This window comes from Oreochromis niloticus, linkage group LG1 (genome assembly GCF_001858045.2).
Source record: "Oreochromis niloticus isolate F11D_XX linkage group LG1, O_niloticus_UMD_NMBU, whole genome shotgun sequence".
NCBI classification, from domain to species: Eukaryota; Metazoa; Chordata; class Actinopteri; order Cichliformes; family Cichlidae; genus Oreochromis; species Oreochromis niloticus.
The window spans coordinates 30,471,212-30,484,809 of record NC_031965.2 but is presented as its reverse complement, the minus strand read 5'-3'; the positions used below and the strand labels follow the sequence as shown (position 1 = coordinate 30,484,809).

Here is a 13,598-nt window from a genome sequence, read left to right as displayed (position 1 = left end):
TTTACCTCTGCTGACAGCTAAAATGATAAAGATTCAGTAAAAGCATGGCAGAGCACCTTCCAGTTCACTTCCACTATTTGTATAGAAAGACTCCCTCCTCCGACAACAGAGACACAAGAAACTCCTTTCTTTTCACTAAACTCTCTGTTCTCAGAAATCATATCAAAAAGCTTCTCTCGCAGTGCAGGCCCTCCAGGGTTCTGATGTCACTTCCACTGTAACACTCCGCTGATGACTGACATATGCTTCACATGAGTGTGAAGAGAAAAAAAAAGGAAAACAAAAAATCCTACACGCTACACACACACCCTTTTTGTTTTAGACGACATTTCCGACTTTACGCTAACTTGTTTTGTCAAAACAATTCCCGAAGAAATTAAACGACACATTACTCAAGTCAAACCTGAAACCTAGATCTGCCACAACAAACCTAATCCACTTTGAGCAGCCCCTGTGTTGTGGTGTCCTCGGAGTGTGTGTGTTTCTCTTGAAACATGACTTAGGTTTCAGGAAGTTTTAGGCCTGGAGTCAGTCATCAAGGTTTGCGGTGGTGGTGGTTGGGGGGTGGCACAAAAACATGGCCTCTGACGGCACTGATAATGATCATGAGCAAATCCCTTTGAAGAACTTTCACTCAGTGTGAACGAGATGTAAAATTTGTGAATGAATTACCAAAAAAGGGGGCATGTGAGTGAAAGGAGCAAAATATACATTAAATGTTTTCATTTATACTCAAAATTAAAATAATACACCCCCACCCGCCAAAAAAACAATACATCTCACACATATAAAACATTTTTAAGTTAATCAAGTGTAAAAACACACTCTAAAGGAGAGTCCTACAGCATTCGATGGATTAAAAGAGCTGGAAAAATTCCATATTTGTCATAGAGTTCCTTTGAGCTTTCACCTTGTGATCAGAGGCATCATTTAGACAAAGAACAAAAGATGGCAAATATTTGGGGAAGGAAAGAAAAAGTGGTCTGTGTAGCGAGTTGCAACAGTGAAACTGAGCGGGGCGGTGCGTGGAAAGGGCCCGCTGGTGTGGGCTACAGTTTGCAGTGCATAGCAGCCGAGATCTATGAATACAGATCAGGGGAGATGTGAGGGAATTTTACAGCAGGTATTGTCTGTCACTCACCCCGTCTGTCTATGTGATCACTGCCTCCTCGGCGGCTGTTTCATCTTCAGCTCTCTCACACTCACTCACACACACACACACACACACACACACACACACACACACACACACACACACACACACACACACACTCCTCCCAGTGCTACCAAAGAAGACCTGGTGCTGTGGTGTGCCCTTGCCAAAAAGTGACAGGTGTTCCAATAGGAAAACCAAAAATCAAAGGCCCATGATTCCTATTATACGTTGTGATACCCTGCTTATGTCTGGGTTTGTATAAGTTACTGACATCTGGATTTGACTGAGAATATATAACCTACACGAGGTAGAGTCTGAAAAGAAAAATTAGCCGTGACGTGAAATTTCAGATATGTCACAAATCTAAATGTGATCTGTTTTTTGCATGCATAACATATTAAAGTGTTATTTATCCAAACTCCTTTTTTATTCTTTTTTTTCCTGTTTTCTTACAATGGGGAGAAAAAGCTGCCAGTCGCGTGCCTGCATGGCCCGGAGCCCTTTAACACACACTGTGAATTATGCCTGCAGTGAACATAAACACAGATTTTACAGCAAAACAGTGTTGTATATACACACACAGACTTGAAACACCCGCTCCTTCTCTCATTTAACAGCATTACTGCTGAGATGAACCTTGCTCTATCTCTCCAACACATCATGCGCTGCCTCCCTGAAAACAAACATGTTGATAAGACGGATGAACAATGTTAAAAGTGAAACACTGAACAACAAAAAGGGCAGACTTCTCACAAGCGGTGCCACAACACAGTCAGCTTGAACAAGTGTTTGTTTTTGCATGGGAGTGTCAGTGTTGATTTCGAGCGCGAGGAGACCAAAAACACACATAAAGCTGCCCAACTGTTCAATCACGGTGCTCTGCAAATGGGAATGGGCCTGCAGTCTCAATTAGCTAAGTGTAGCAGGCAGCTGTTGTGTGGCCGATGGAGTGCATCGTTAATTCTGTAAATATACCTTCCCTCATCTGTCTGAGAATCACCCACTCAGGCCACATTTAGGCCAGATGAGCAACAGCTTCGCCAGTGTCTGGTAAAGTTGGCAAAAAATGCGAATGACTCAACGGAGCATGGAGAAAATTTAAATGTTCCTTTTGAGGGATCTCATTTTTCTTTTGAATAGACAGTGCAAAGTTGCCAACCTCACTACAAGGTTTCAAATGTAAAGGAAAATGAAGCAGCATTTAAAAAATAGAAGTAATTGTTGTCTGTTCATGTTCCAGTTGTAGCACCTTTTATTCAAACTGAACAACAATGTGAAAAATAAATGCTGTGCTCTTTCAGGAGCAGTGCACCATTGAAACTGATGGTTTAGCACTTGTATTGTTCTTTAAAGTTGGAGCAGAGCGGCAACAACATTCTGCCTCTTCTTTTATGGGCTATCAATAATCTTTTTCTGACACATTATTTGCTGGGCTGGAAGAAAATAGGGAGCAGCACGGTCAGTGGTTCACCACAAAGACTTCTGGGATCTGGCAAGAGGAGCGTGCGTGGGCGATGCATCCACCCTGGGACCCTGCCAGGATGTCTTTTTGACCAGGCTGCTGGAGCACTAAGGACCAGTGACAGAACTGGACACAGCCTTTGGGGAAAACAGACAGAAGCAATTAGATGACATGACAGTTATGAAGATGATTCTTTGGCAGGTTAAGCTCAGTTTAGAGTTATTCAAAACTGTATTTTCTGGCAGAAAACTAGTGATTTAGCAGCTTGCTTTTACATTAACATTAGTGAAATTTTTGCATTATCTCATGATTCATTTTATAATGTATATGTGTATATATATATATATATACCTCATGACTTAACAGTTATTCAACCTCCACCAGTATGCTCTTTTCCATTTCTTCTCATTGCTGCTATTTTTCCCTTGATGACAATATTGCTGGTGTAAAGAATTCACCACCCCCCACCAACCCCAGCACAGCTAAGGCTTTTGGGGAAATTAAATAACCTGAGGATTGAGCTACTTTAGGAAGCTCAATTAACATATTTGCCTCTAGAGGAAAATATTGCCTCAAGTTGAATGGACGGTAATTTTACGCATGGATTTTTCCATCTTAATTCTCACAGCTTTGAATAATCCGGAGAATTTGTTTTACAGAACAAGGGGTTTTAACGTTCTGCACTGAAGATGGGGTGGGTACGTTTTTTGAGAGCTGTGTGTCAAAACAAATAACACTGCATCTCAAAGGGTCATACATTCAGTTGTGTTAATTGAACATGATTCAGTGATTCAATCCAGCATTAGTACATTATAGTAAAAATGCAGCTTCCCCAGAGCGAGATGCAATTTCTCAAAAATACGGCTTATGCTGCCCGATTGTTGTATATTGGCAGAAAACATTGTTGACCACTATGATTTTAGACAATCTTCAAGTCTGGTTGTAATCCTGTAATCCTGCATCCCTGCACAAAAAGTAATAATCCACGATATATCAGTTAAGTGCACAATATGTTACATTCTAAAACTATTCATCCAAGTTTCAGAGCTTGAGCTTTTAATTATTTGTGTCTATTTCTAAATCCTCATTCACACATAACATAGGGGTCAAATTCCAATTCCAATCTTGGTTCACCTTCCACACGTTATGTTTAAATCCCACTGCGCACAAAGATCAAACACTTAAAAAGTTGGGATAACCTTTATTACTTCTCATTAGTGGGTAACCTGATGCACACTGACAAGTTTAACAGTTGCTGCGGTCAGCTGCTGATGCCTCCAAATGGCCTGGCCCTTTGTGAAATTGGCTGACCAGACAGTGAAGTAGTCCCTAAGTCTAGCCTAGTGTGGCTTAGCATGAACTCCATTTGCGCTGTCGCCTCTAGGCCCAAACAAAAAGGGAGTTTTAAAAATGGGCTTTAAGTCTCCAACGGCTCGGCTGACATCCACTACTACAGATCATTAAGGCTCCACAGCTTCTCCCTCTCCAGCCTCAAACACACCAGTGGAGTCATTAAATGCAATGTGTAATTAAAGTTGGAATAAACAAAGGCTTTTCTGCAGGTCTTTTATTTCTCCCTCAACCGTGTGTACATCTCTCTCTCATTTTCACACATGCGTCCTCTTTATCTCCTTCTTTTCATTCCTGTTTTTTCCCCCCTCTTTCTGTGTCTCAGAGTTGACACATAAGAGAGGAAATTCTCATTGGCTCCCATGGTGGTGGTAGGCATGGACGAAGGCCCTCAGCCTAATTAGAAAACTAAATACTCTGAGTAATGCCTAACCCCTGGGAATACAACTGCCATATCTCTTACACATGTGATGTGGAAGGACCCGAAATGCCACTGGGGTGTCTCGCTGAAATATCCTGTGCTGTTCCCCTTTGCACAGCTGTCCACACAGACTCATGCACTTAAGACAGGCTCGCTTTCATAGTTAAAATAGAAATTTGTGTCCTAAGTGCCGCAACACAGCTAATGCTAAATATTTAATTCCCGCGGGTGCTAATTATGGTTGAGTACTGGCAACATGGATTCCCTTTTTTCACTCCACATAACAACTGTAAAAGCAATTTAAGCATTTTTCAATTAATTAAACACATAGTCTTCCAGTAACCTCTTGTCATTTTGCCCTCCAGGACCATAGCTAATTTGTGTAGAATAGAAACTGGAAAGGGGAACGAGTGGGGGTGGGAGCCATTTTCATCTTTGCAAAATGCTCCTACAAAGGAATTAAAAGGGAAAACACACAATTTTCATGAGAGTTTAAGAAGATCACACTCTATTCTTCTCTTTCAAAAAGCCCGTAGTATTGTAAGTGTAGTTTCGAATGTTATGAACCTATATCAGATGATTGTAACCACAAGCACCAGCCCCCATTATGTTATCAAAGCAGCGGAAGATAGTCTGGCCATGAAGCTAATCCCTGATGTATTTTTAGTCACAACTGACTGATGAAGTGAAATTACTACATCAGTGATAAAACGGGACTCTCTGAAAAGCTTATACAAGCAGCAACTGAGAGAGCTCTTTAAGCTTCTGCGAGTCTAAATGAGCCTTTACAGCAGTGGTGAAGAATATGACAATATGGTAAAGATGACTAGTGGTGAAATTAAGATAAAGATACGTTATGTATCGATAATATGCTGAAAGGATCATTTCTACTATGAAGTTCAGTTTCATTGTGCCAGTGGGCCAGCTTAAAATTTATAGCAATCTCATTTCATTTATTCATAAAAAATAAAAAATAAAAAAGGAGAAAATCTATCACCATTTCTGTGATACAAAAAATTGCCTTTGTTTTTTTAAAGTCCACAGTGATGCCAAATAGCATTAAACTTATTGTACAGTGTCTTGTATAATATTCCTCTTTGTGTATCTGCCATTTGGGTGCATATGCACATGTATATGAGAGCCATTAGGAGGGGCAGTGACACACCCAGCCTCTTATAAAGGCCCCTGTCACTGAAAGAGATCAGAAGCAGGCTGTGAAATCCAGCTAATAGTCATTATGGGATGCTGGTCCCTGCACACTCTGTACCTGCTTGCCAAGGCGGCTCCATCACACTTCATATTTGCATTGTGTCATCTTATCAGCATTCACCCAGACAGAGGACAGATCTCATTGCAGAATGACAGCTGCATTACTAATATCAATAAATAAGACTGAGGGAAAGAGTAGAATTAGATGTCTGTCACTCCAAAAAATAAAATAAAAAATAACTAAAATAAAAACCACACACACACACACAAATCATACAACAGCACAAAAATTGAGATACAACCATGCGACACTAAAAATAGCTGTAAAAATAATATTTTCTCCTGATGTAAAATTTATGTCCAAAATCTTTGTAGAGGGCCTCAGCATGTGGTGCCCACCCCCCTGTTCCAAGCGGCGAGGAAGAGTGAACTCTTAAGAACCCTGTGTGCTCAGTCACTTCTGGGCCCATGCAGTCAATAAGGCTATTTCTGATCTCCGGATGGCTAGGGTTTCAAAGCCTGTTTAAATGGGCTCCCACAAAGCCGGAAGCACCAACCTCAGTCTTCTCCCTTCCTGTCTTTCTCCCTCTCTTTTTCCCCCCCTCTCCCCCCCCAACTCTTTTTCTAAATACTGAGAGGGAGCTCAGCTTGCCTTTCCCCTTGCTAAAGAGAAAGGGGAAAGAGGAGCAGGCGGGGGGTGGTGGGGGTCCTCCCCTTCCACATGCACGGTGGTGAGGAAAGACAGGGAAGCGCAGGGTCAGGGCTCCCAGTGCTAAGCTGTGAAAGGCAAACGTTTGGCAGAGTAATTACACGCCGCACTGCTCTGGGAGTGATTAGTGATAGTTGTCTGTTCAAAGTGTTTGGAGCTCACAGCCTTTATGGGCTACGCTTGCCTTCCCTTTGCTTAATGTTTAGATTGCATTTGCATCAGGAAGAGAGTTGCATGTGTCAACATAAACAGTGTGCCTATGAAGCTCACCAAGTGTGCACTTGCTTATCTTGCTTATTATATTATTATCCAGGAAAGACTGTTACATTATTGTGGCGTACAGCTCACAGTTTATCTGTGTTGCTTGAGTTATCCAGGACTGAGTTATAATTTGCCATTCATAGGCCAAAAGGCTTGTGTTTCGAGCTTTTATTTATTCATTTATTTTTTAAACAAACAAACAAAAAATTCTGGTTGGAACCTTCTGTTAAATGTCTCAACTTGGTGCAACAAAATCTTCTCTTTTCACTAGTCAGATGATACTGAACTGCACTGCAATCAGCATGCTCAGGTGGTATAGCCCAACCTGCCGGCCTTTGATGTCCTTGCTGTGTTTATGTTCGCTAGCCATTCTGCTCCAGAACAGTCTGCAGATGTGACTGCAAGCGGTAAGTTGAGCTGCAACACTCCTGAGTAGCGTCCACTTGTAAAGCACACCCTGACAGAGGGTGTGGCAAGAGAAGAACAAACAACAGGATCAAAAGTGGAATTAGCAATTTAATAATATTAGCATCAGACATGTTTCAGTAATCATTCCAGAAAACTGAACTCCTTTTTTGTCAAATGAAAGAACTGTCAGATTTAACTTTTCAGTGACAGCATTGCGTGCCAACTATTCCCTTTCTTCAATTGCTATCATTTACTTTATTTTTAAAGTAGAAAAAAAAGCTCTGGCTCCTGGACAGGAAATCTTTCTTTCATTTTATCCCACTGAAAATGTAAGGTATACTTAGAAAGGTTTTTAATCCTACTTATATTTTTTGAGGCCTTAAACATACCTGAACAAATCAGAATCATATTTATCAAAGGGATGATAAGTATCATTTTCAACACCTTCTGAACTTAATCCCAACACAGGGGCCAGCTAACAGAGGCTTGATACCTGGGTGGCAAAGAAGAGTAGAAACAAACACAGCCGTGGAAAGAAAAGGAAATACCTAAGGGACTTTCTGGGATTGGTGAAGAGGTAAGACAGTACCTGTAGTGCAATCCCTTCCAAATCTGCACCAGGTGTCAGGCATTAAGGAGAGCATCTCCGCTTTGGATTTCCACGTCTGGCTCAATAACCCAGGGCAGTGTGTCAGATGTCGGACAAAATGGTTACTTTCCAAGAAGAAGAAGAGGTAGAAGAAAAGAGAGAACTGAGGCACAGTGTGTTACAGAGGACGATTCTGCTGACAAATATAGATTTGCATCTTATCTAACTTTTTTTTCTTAAGTATATATTATATACCCATATGTGGCAGTAATTTCAGGATTTTGCAATGATTCTCGTGAATGTTTGACATTTAAATATTCAATTATGCATGAAATTTCTCTCATATCACTAAAATTGCAACGAGACAATAAAACGTGGGCAGCAGAATTGAACACCGCATTTTAATGAGTTAAGATAGATTAAGGATTATAATACACTGTTATCCCACTGAGACTTTCGGTTAACTACAAAGACAACCACGCACTGCCTATTCCCTGTGTGAAAATACAAAGAAAGCAATGTACTATAGATTTCTTAGCTTGACATTAATATTACACTCTTAATAATGAAGACAAGTTCTAAATTGAATACCTAGCAACTTCTCAATTTAAAGCAAGTAAGCATTTTGCATGTGCAATTGTCCTGAAACAAAACAGTGACAGGAGACTTCTTAAGTACCAAGAGAGCGAGAGCAACATAGAGCCATGTTGGCATTGTTGTTTCCGCAGATTATACATGACACACCGAATAAAAGGGACTGATTGTAAGATGTTTAAATGTATCAGAGGCATGGGAGAGGAAACTTAATACCTCAGCAATGGGAGATGGAGAATGCGACCGGGCACGTGCGGAATGCAGAGTGGCAGGAGGAAAGCAGCAATCTAAATTTCTAATGCTGAGGATGTTTCCCATTCCGTGTTTATGAAACATGGCTACCGGGACTACAAAGGTAAGAGGATACAGCATCAAAGCCTGCCCTGACAAAAACAAAAAAGCAACAATGCTGCAGTGGAATGCACGACAGAACATAATACTCCACCTCCTCCTTCTCCTCTCCCCTAAGCAGTCTCATTTGATTACAGTGTAGCAGGCCCCAAATCAACCCCTTAGTCCCAGTTCTCGCTCCCCGCTGGTGCTGTGAGTAGGAGGTAGAACACAACTTGCCAAAGTGGCTGGGAAGGAGATGAGGAGAGGTGATGTCGTGGAGGAGAATCTCTCATTCTGAGAACAAAAGAACACGGCAACGGGTAAGCCAAGGTGTCCGCGGCAGGGGTGGAAAGTGGCTGTCATCTCGAGTGTGGTGACTGAGGCAGAGACTGCATGTCTGATGACGACGAGGCAATGTATCGTTTACAGGCTCCCTCAGCAGAAGCCCCTTGCATGTCCGTCTCCAGCCACAGAGTTCGCCCTCTACTTAAAGCAACAAGAGTCAGGCTCAGCATTACAAGCCTATTAAAAGATACTTTTAATTATGCCCTGCTCTCCCGGGATCACTTCTTCCATGAACTCTGTGTTTCTTTGGCATGTGCACTTAGGAATGGCATAACCAGAAGCACGTGTTGTTTTCTCCCTCCAATTAAAGGGCATGTTGACAGATTAAGGCTGCTTCTGGTTTGTGCTCCACTAACGCGTTTAGGGAAGATGATGAACGTGGAGGGGGGAGGATGAGGGCTTGAAGAGAGAGAAAGAGAGAGACAGATAGAGAGAGAGGGACTGATATAAGAGAAAAGGAGAGAAAGAACATGCACATGAACCCTGAGGGATTAATGTGTTTACATTACCTGGGCTGTGATCTATCACCAACCTCGTCAACTTCTATTATGCATCACATACATAAGCAAGCAACAGACCTGGGAGCCCCTGCAACTCACTCATACTATTTCAATTGGATTAAGTCAGTGCAAATATCTAGGGCACAGCTCCCACACTGTGGTTTTAGCATTCTAGTTGTCATTTGATTTGTATGTTGTATCAGTTTACCTTTGTAAAGGTGACACAGAAATGCCTCCTACATGTCTCCAGAGCTTTTAAGTAACATGAGTCTTGGATTATTGCCATATGGCACCTATAGCACCTTCACCATAAACATGCTATTTAGCCATAGATCTGATAAGAAGCGAGTCAAGTATGGACACTCTCAGATCATGAATCAAAATACACAGGAAAAGTTGAATGCTGAGTGTGTTGATTCACCCTCTGAATGAGGTGTATTTGGTCCCAGCTGCACATGCAGGTCTGCAAAATACTCAGTTGGAGAGGATCAGCATCACTGCAGTGAAGTCTGCAACAGGGCTCATATTCACACTCAGGCTTCATTATATCCAATCAATATTCATTTACTCACTGAGCCTATTGACTCATTTCTGAAATAATACTTCAGGTCATTCGTCTTGTCATGGAACAGGGGGAATTATCCCTTTTATACCAACCCCCATTTGGAGAACGAAGTATGGGTTGAGTCTGGATACACCCTATGGATACAACTGTAAATAAATATTTTTGATAAAACACAGAAAAATCAATGGGTGCTTCCTGTGATCCATCTCAAGCGAATCAATCATCATCTGCGCAGCTGGCAGTGTATTGCAGGAGGATGGCGTGGCAGTGAGAGAGGGGTGTAATCTTCTTCTGATATCTCTCATTTTGGAATCGCTTCCCATAATAGGGTCATCATTTCATCACTTAGCCAATCCAGAGGCCTGCCATTCAGCCTTGCGGGGATCGTGGGGAGTAGGGAGAAGAGGGGGGAGCTGATATACCCCATCAGGAGGAAACCAAAGACACACACACTCTCACTCCATACATCTTCATTCAGGTCAATAAAAGAAAAAGAGATCACAAGAACAGAAAGGAGATCAGAAAATAGATTCTCTCCCCTGAAAGCCATATTGAATTATTGTGCTTCATGTAAATTGTATGATTATTAAAGTCAAATCAACCCATCGAATCATGGGCATCAGTTTGTATGAGCAAAAGTGGTGATACTACGTAAAACATTAAGGGATTCTATCTCGAATAAAATCACGGGAATAGCAGCAATGCAGCATATTTAAAAACTATAAAAGAGTTAAAAAACGGATAAATTATTACAGTTATATAAACACAGAACTGACTTTTTGAGTATGTGTTTTTTAATTATCATTTCAAAATGTGAACAAGGTTGTTTAACTTAAGCTGTAATTGCAAGGGTGCTTGTGTGTTTGAAGGTTAGGGTGCATTTCACTGACTGCTTGGTGACTTCATCAACATGGATCTGGGATTCAAAAACAAAAACAAAGAGTCAATTATTATTTTTTTAATTCATTTAGGAAAAATAACACCAGGAACAGCAACTTTTTAAGAGTGAATTGGGTATTAAAAAAAAGGAATAACAATTTTAGTCATGCTTATCACTTATATAACACTTTAAGAAATATGGAAATTTACAGCTCTATAATGCAAAACTAATAATAGCCAATCAAATGCTAGTTGTTTAGTCGAGAGCGTAGTGCACATATGTTTAATCATTTAACAACCCTCCCTTTTAAAAAAAGAAAAAAAAAAAAAGCAAGGTCAAAAATAAATTACATCCATTATTTGCAGCAGATCTCCCCACAGCATTTGGAGCGAAAACTGTTTTGAATTTCAATTGGCTTCCAAGTGGCAAAAGCCCTCAGCTAATACATCAAAGAAAAATTGGTGTCAACTAATCGGTTTAGGACACAGATTTAGAATGGTTAAAAATCCCATGAATACTTCAAGCATTTTTCTGTATACCACTAAAGGCTTGGGAGCAGTACAGCTGACCTTGTGCGCTCCAGAAACCTGTCTGCCACTCGACATTAACTGACTGTTTAACTCACCCAGCCACGCAATTAGTCCGCCACAACGCATAATGTTGTGTAATAATAGCTTCTATATCCAATTTAGATTACGCTTGCTCCCTCAGGCATTTTAAGTGGCATGCATCATCTTTCATTCAATTCTTCTTTGCCACTTAAAAACGTTTCCATGCGTCAAAACGGAGGCAGTTCACTCAGGGGGGAAAGAGGAAGAAGAAGAAGTGATAGCGAATAGGAAGAGACAAAGTCAGATAATATCAGAATAATTAAAATATAAATGAAGATTAAACTCAGACTATTGCGAACACTTGCGTAGTTCAAATACATTTAAAAAACACACACAAATGAACAAAACTGTACTCACCTATACCTCCTCCTTTATCGGAGCAGTGCTGAGAGGCGGTAGCAGTTGCCATAACCCTACTCCTATTATAGGCTCCGTGATCTCAAATTATGGGTCCTCCTCCTACTTCAGAGAGCAACTCTGAACCAAAACGCATTAAGGAGGACACATGACACAGACCCTTCATCCTAGGCCCTCAAAACTTTTTTTTCCTTATATCTTATGAAATAAATAGATAAAGTAAATATTTCGGGATGAAACAACCCACAAGGCACAATATTCCAGTTGTGGGAATTTTATCGCTCGTGGCACACAATCACTCCACTATTAAATACACTTACGTCTCTAATAAGGAGGCTGTTTAACGCTGCTGCTTTATTTTAACTTTAACGTAAATTAAAAAGCGAATATATATATTAGTACCAGCTGATTCGAATTGCTCCCCTTGTAGCTGTTATTATGAGAAAAGTTCCAATAATTACTTGAGTGTCTAATCACTACAGGGCGCTGTGAAACTAGGGCTCATGGTATCACTGTCATCTGATTAGGCTATACTGTAGGATCGCTTTGTGTATCCATCTTTCTCTTTTTTTTCCCCTCTTTCTCTCCCTCGTAAGTCTGAGTCTTCTCCCACTGTACCAGCGTCATCATTCTTTGCTCTCTAGAGGTTTTCGGAACGTAAGAAACACGTGACAATATGTGCACACACACTCTTTAGCAGCGCCTACAGCGATCCCTTTCGGCTTATCTGAGACTTGAACTGGAAAGTCACCAGAATGAGAATGGGCTTTTAGATGTTTGAAACATACTAAACAAAATAATAAAATTCAGCTCATATTTTGAAGCCAAGTTAGTATTCCATACTTGTGAAAGAACGATATTTATGTCCTAATAATAATAATAATAATAATAATAATAATATTAATAATGACCGTTAATTATTATATTTAATAATGATGCCTGGACTTATCTTTATTAAATATATTTAACTAATTAACGATAAACGCGGTACATTAAACACTCTTTAGAATTTCAGGAACAGAAATGCATCTACAGCGATCAAATGAGATTACAACAGTTTGTCCGGTGAGATTCGGTGCACTTGGCACTGTTCTGCCCTGGTTTGAGGGTTCATGAGTTTCTGGCAGTGTAGCTTATCCGACTGGTTCATTTCAGAATAATTTGAAATAAAATAAAATAAAATAAGCAAATACCCGTGATCACGGAGTGGACGACCACGCGTTCACAATTAAAACATAAAACCGTCGACATGATTAAAAAAAAAAAAAATTCTCACCTACAAAACTATTCTCACACAGTTGTCGCTCGAGGACAATTTGCGCCATCTTACTTTTACTTTTGTCACAGGCTATGCTGTCTTACCAATGCAACAATCGTCGTGCGTTAGAAAGTCGACTTGCACAACTGTAGTAATCCATTTGAAACCCCAACTGCCGATTTTAATGCAAGGCGCACGGAGATCGCGGGGCGTCAGTCTGTTGATTTAACGCAAATATGTGAAATGAGGACGTTTTTAAGCACAAAGAAAGAATAACAAAAAAGAGAGCACTGCGGTGGACCGTCTTTTTTAATTCCTGCCGGTATCTTGCGAGCCCATATCCTGGCATACAACAGCCGACTTGTTATTGATCAAGTGTGAAAGTGACGGCTTCCTATTTGGAAGAAAAAGAAGAAAGTTGGGAGTTGACAGACTCGCGTGGTGTCGCCATCCAAAGGGGGGGCTGCAAGGCGCACTTGAGACTTACTGCAACAAGCCTTGTTAAAGAAGAAAAAATAGAGAAATAGAGAATGAGAAGGGTTGTTAGTTAACGCAACGGAAAGGAGGGGGTGTTAGACAGAAGAGAGAGA

The 13,598-nt window shown here is 40.7% G+C and overlaps 1 long non-coding RNA gene across 4 annotated transcripts; it reads right to left on the bottom strand.

Moving 5' to 3' along the window:
* Positions 1-1,561: 1,561 nt before the first annotated feature.
* Positions 1,562-13,473, bottom strand: LOC102079312 (uncharacterized). Of its 4 annotated transcripts, XR_003220249.1 has the most exons (3): positions 7,566-13,473; positions 7,366-7,469; positions 1,562-7,025 (listed from the first exon to the last, which is right to left on the bottom strand). It is a non-coding gene; the product is annotated as an uncharacterized LOC102079312 (long non-coding RNA). The 4 variants fall into 4 exon arrangements; XR_003220241.1 differs by having other exon boundaries at positions 7,366-13,473; XR_002062509.2 differs by lacking the exon at positions 7,366-7,469.
* Positions 13,474-13,598: the final 125 nt, after the last annotated feature.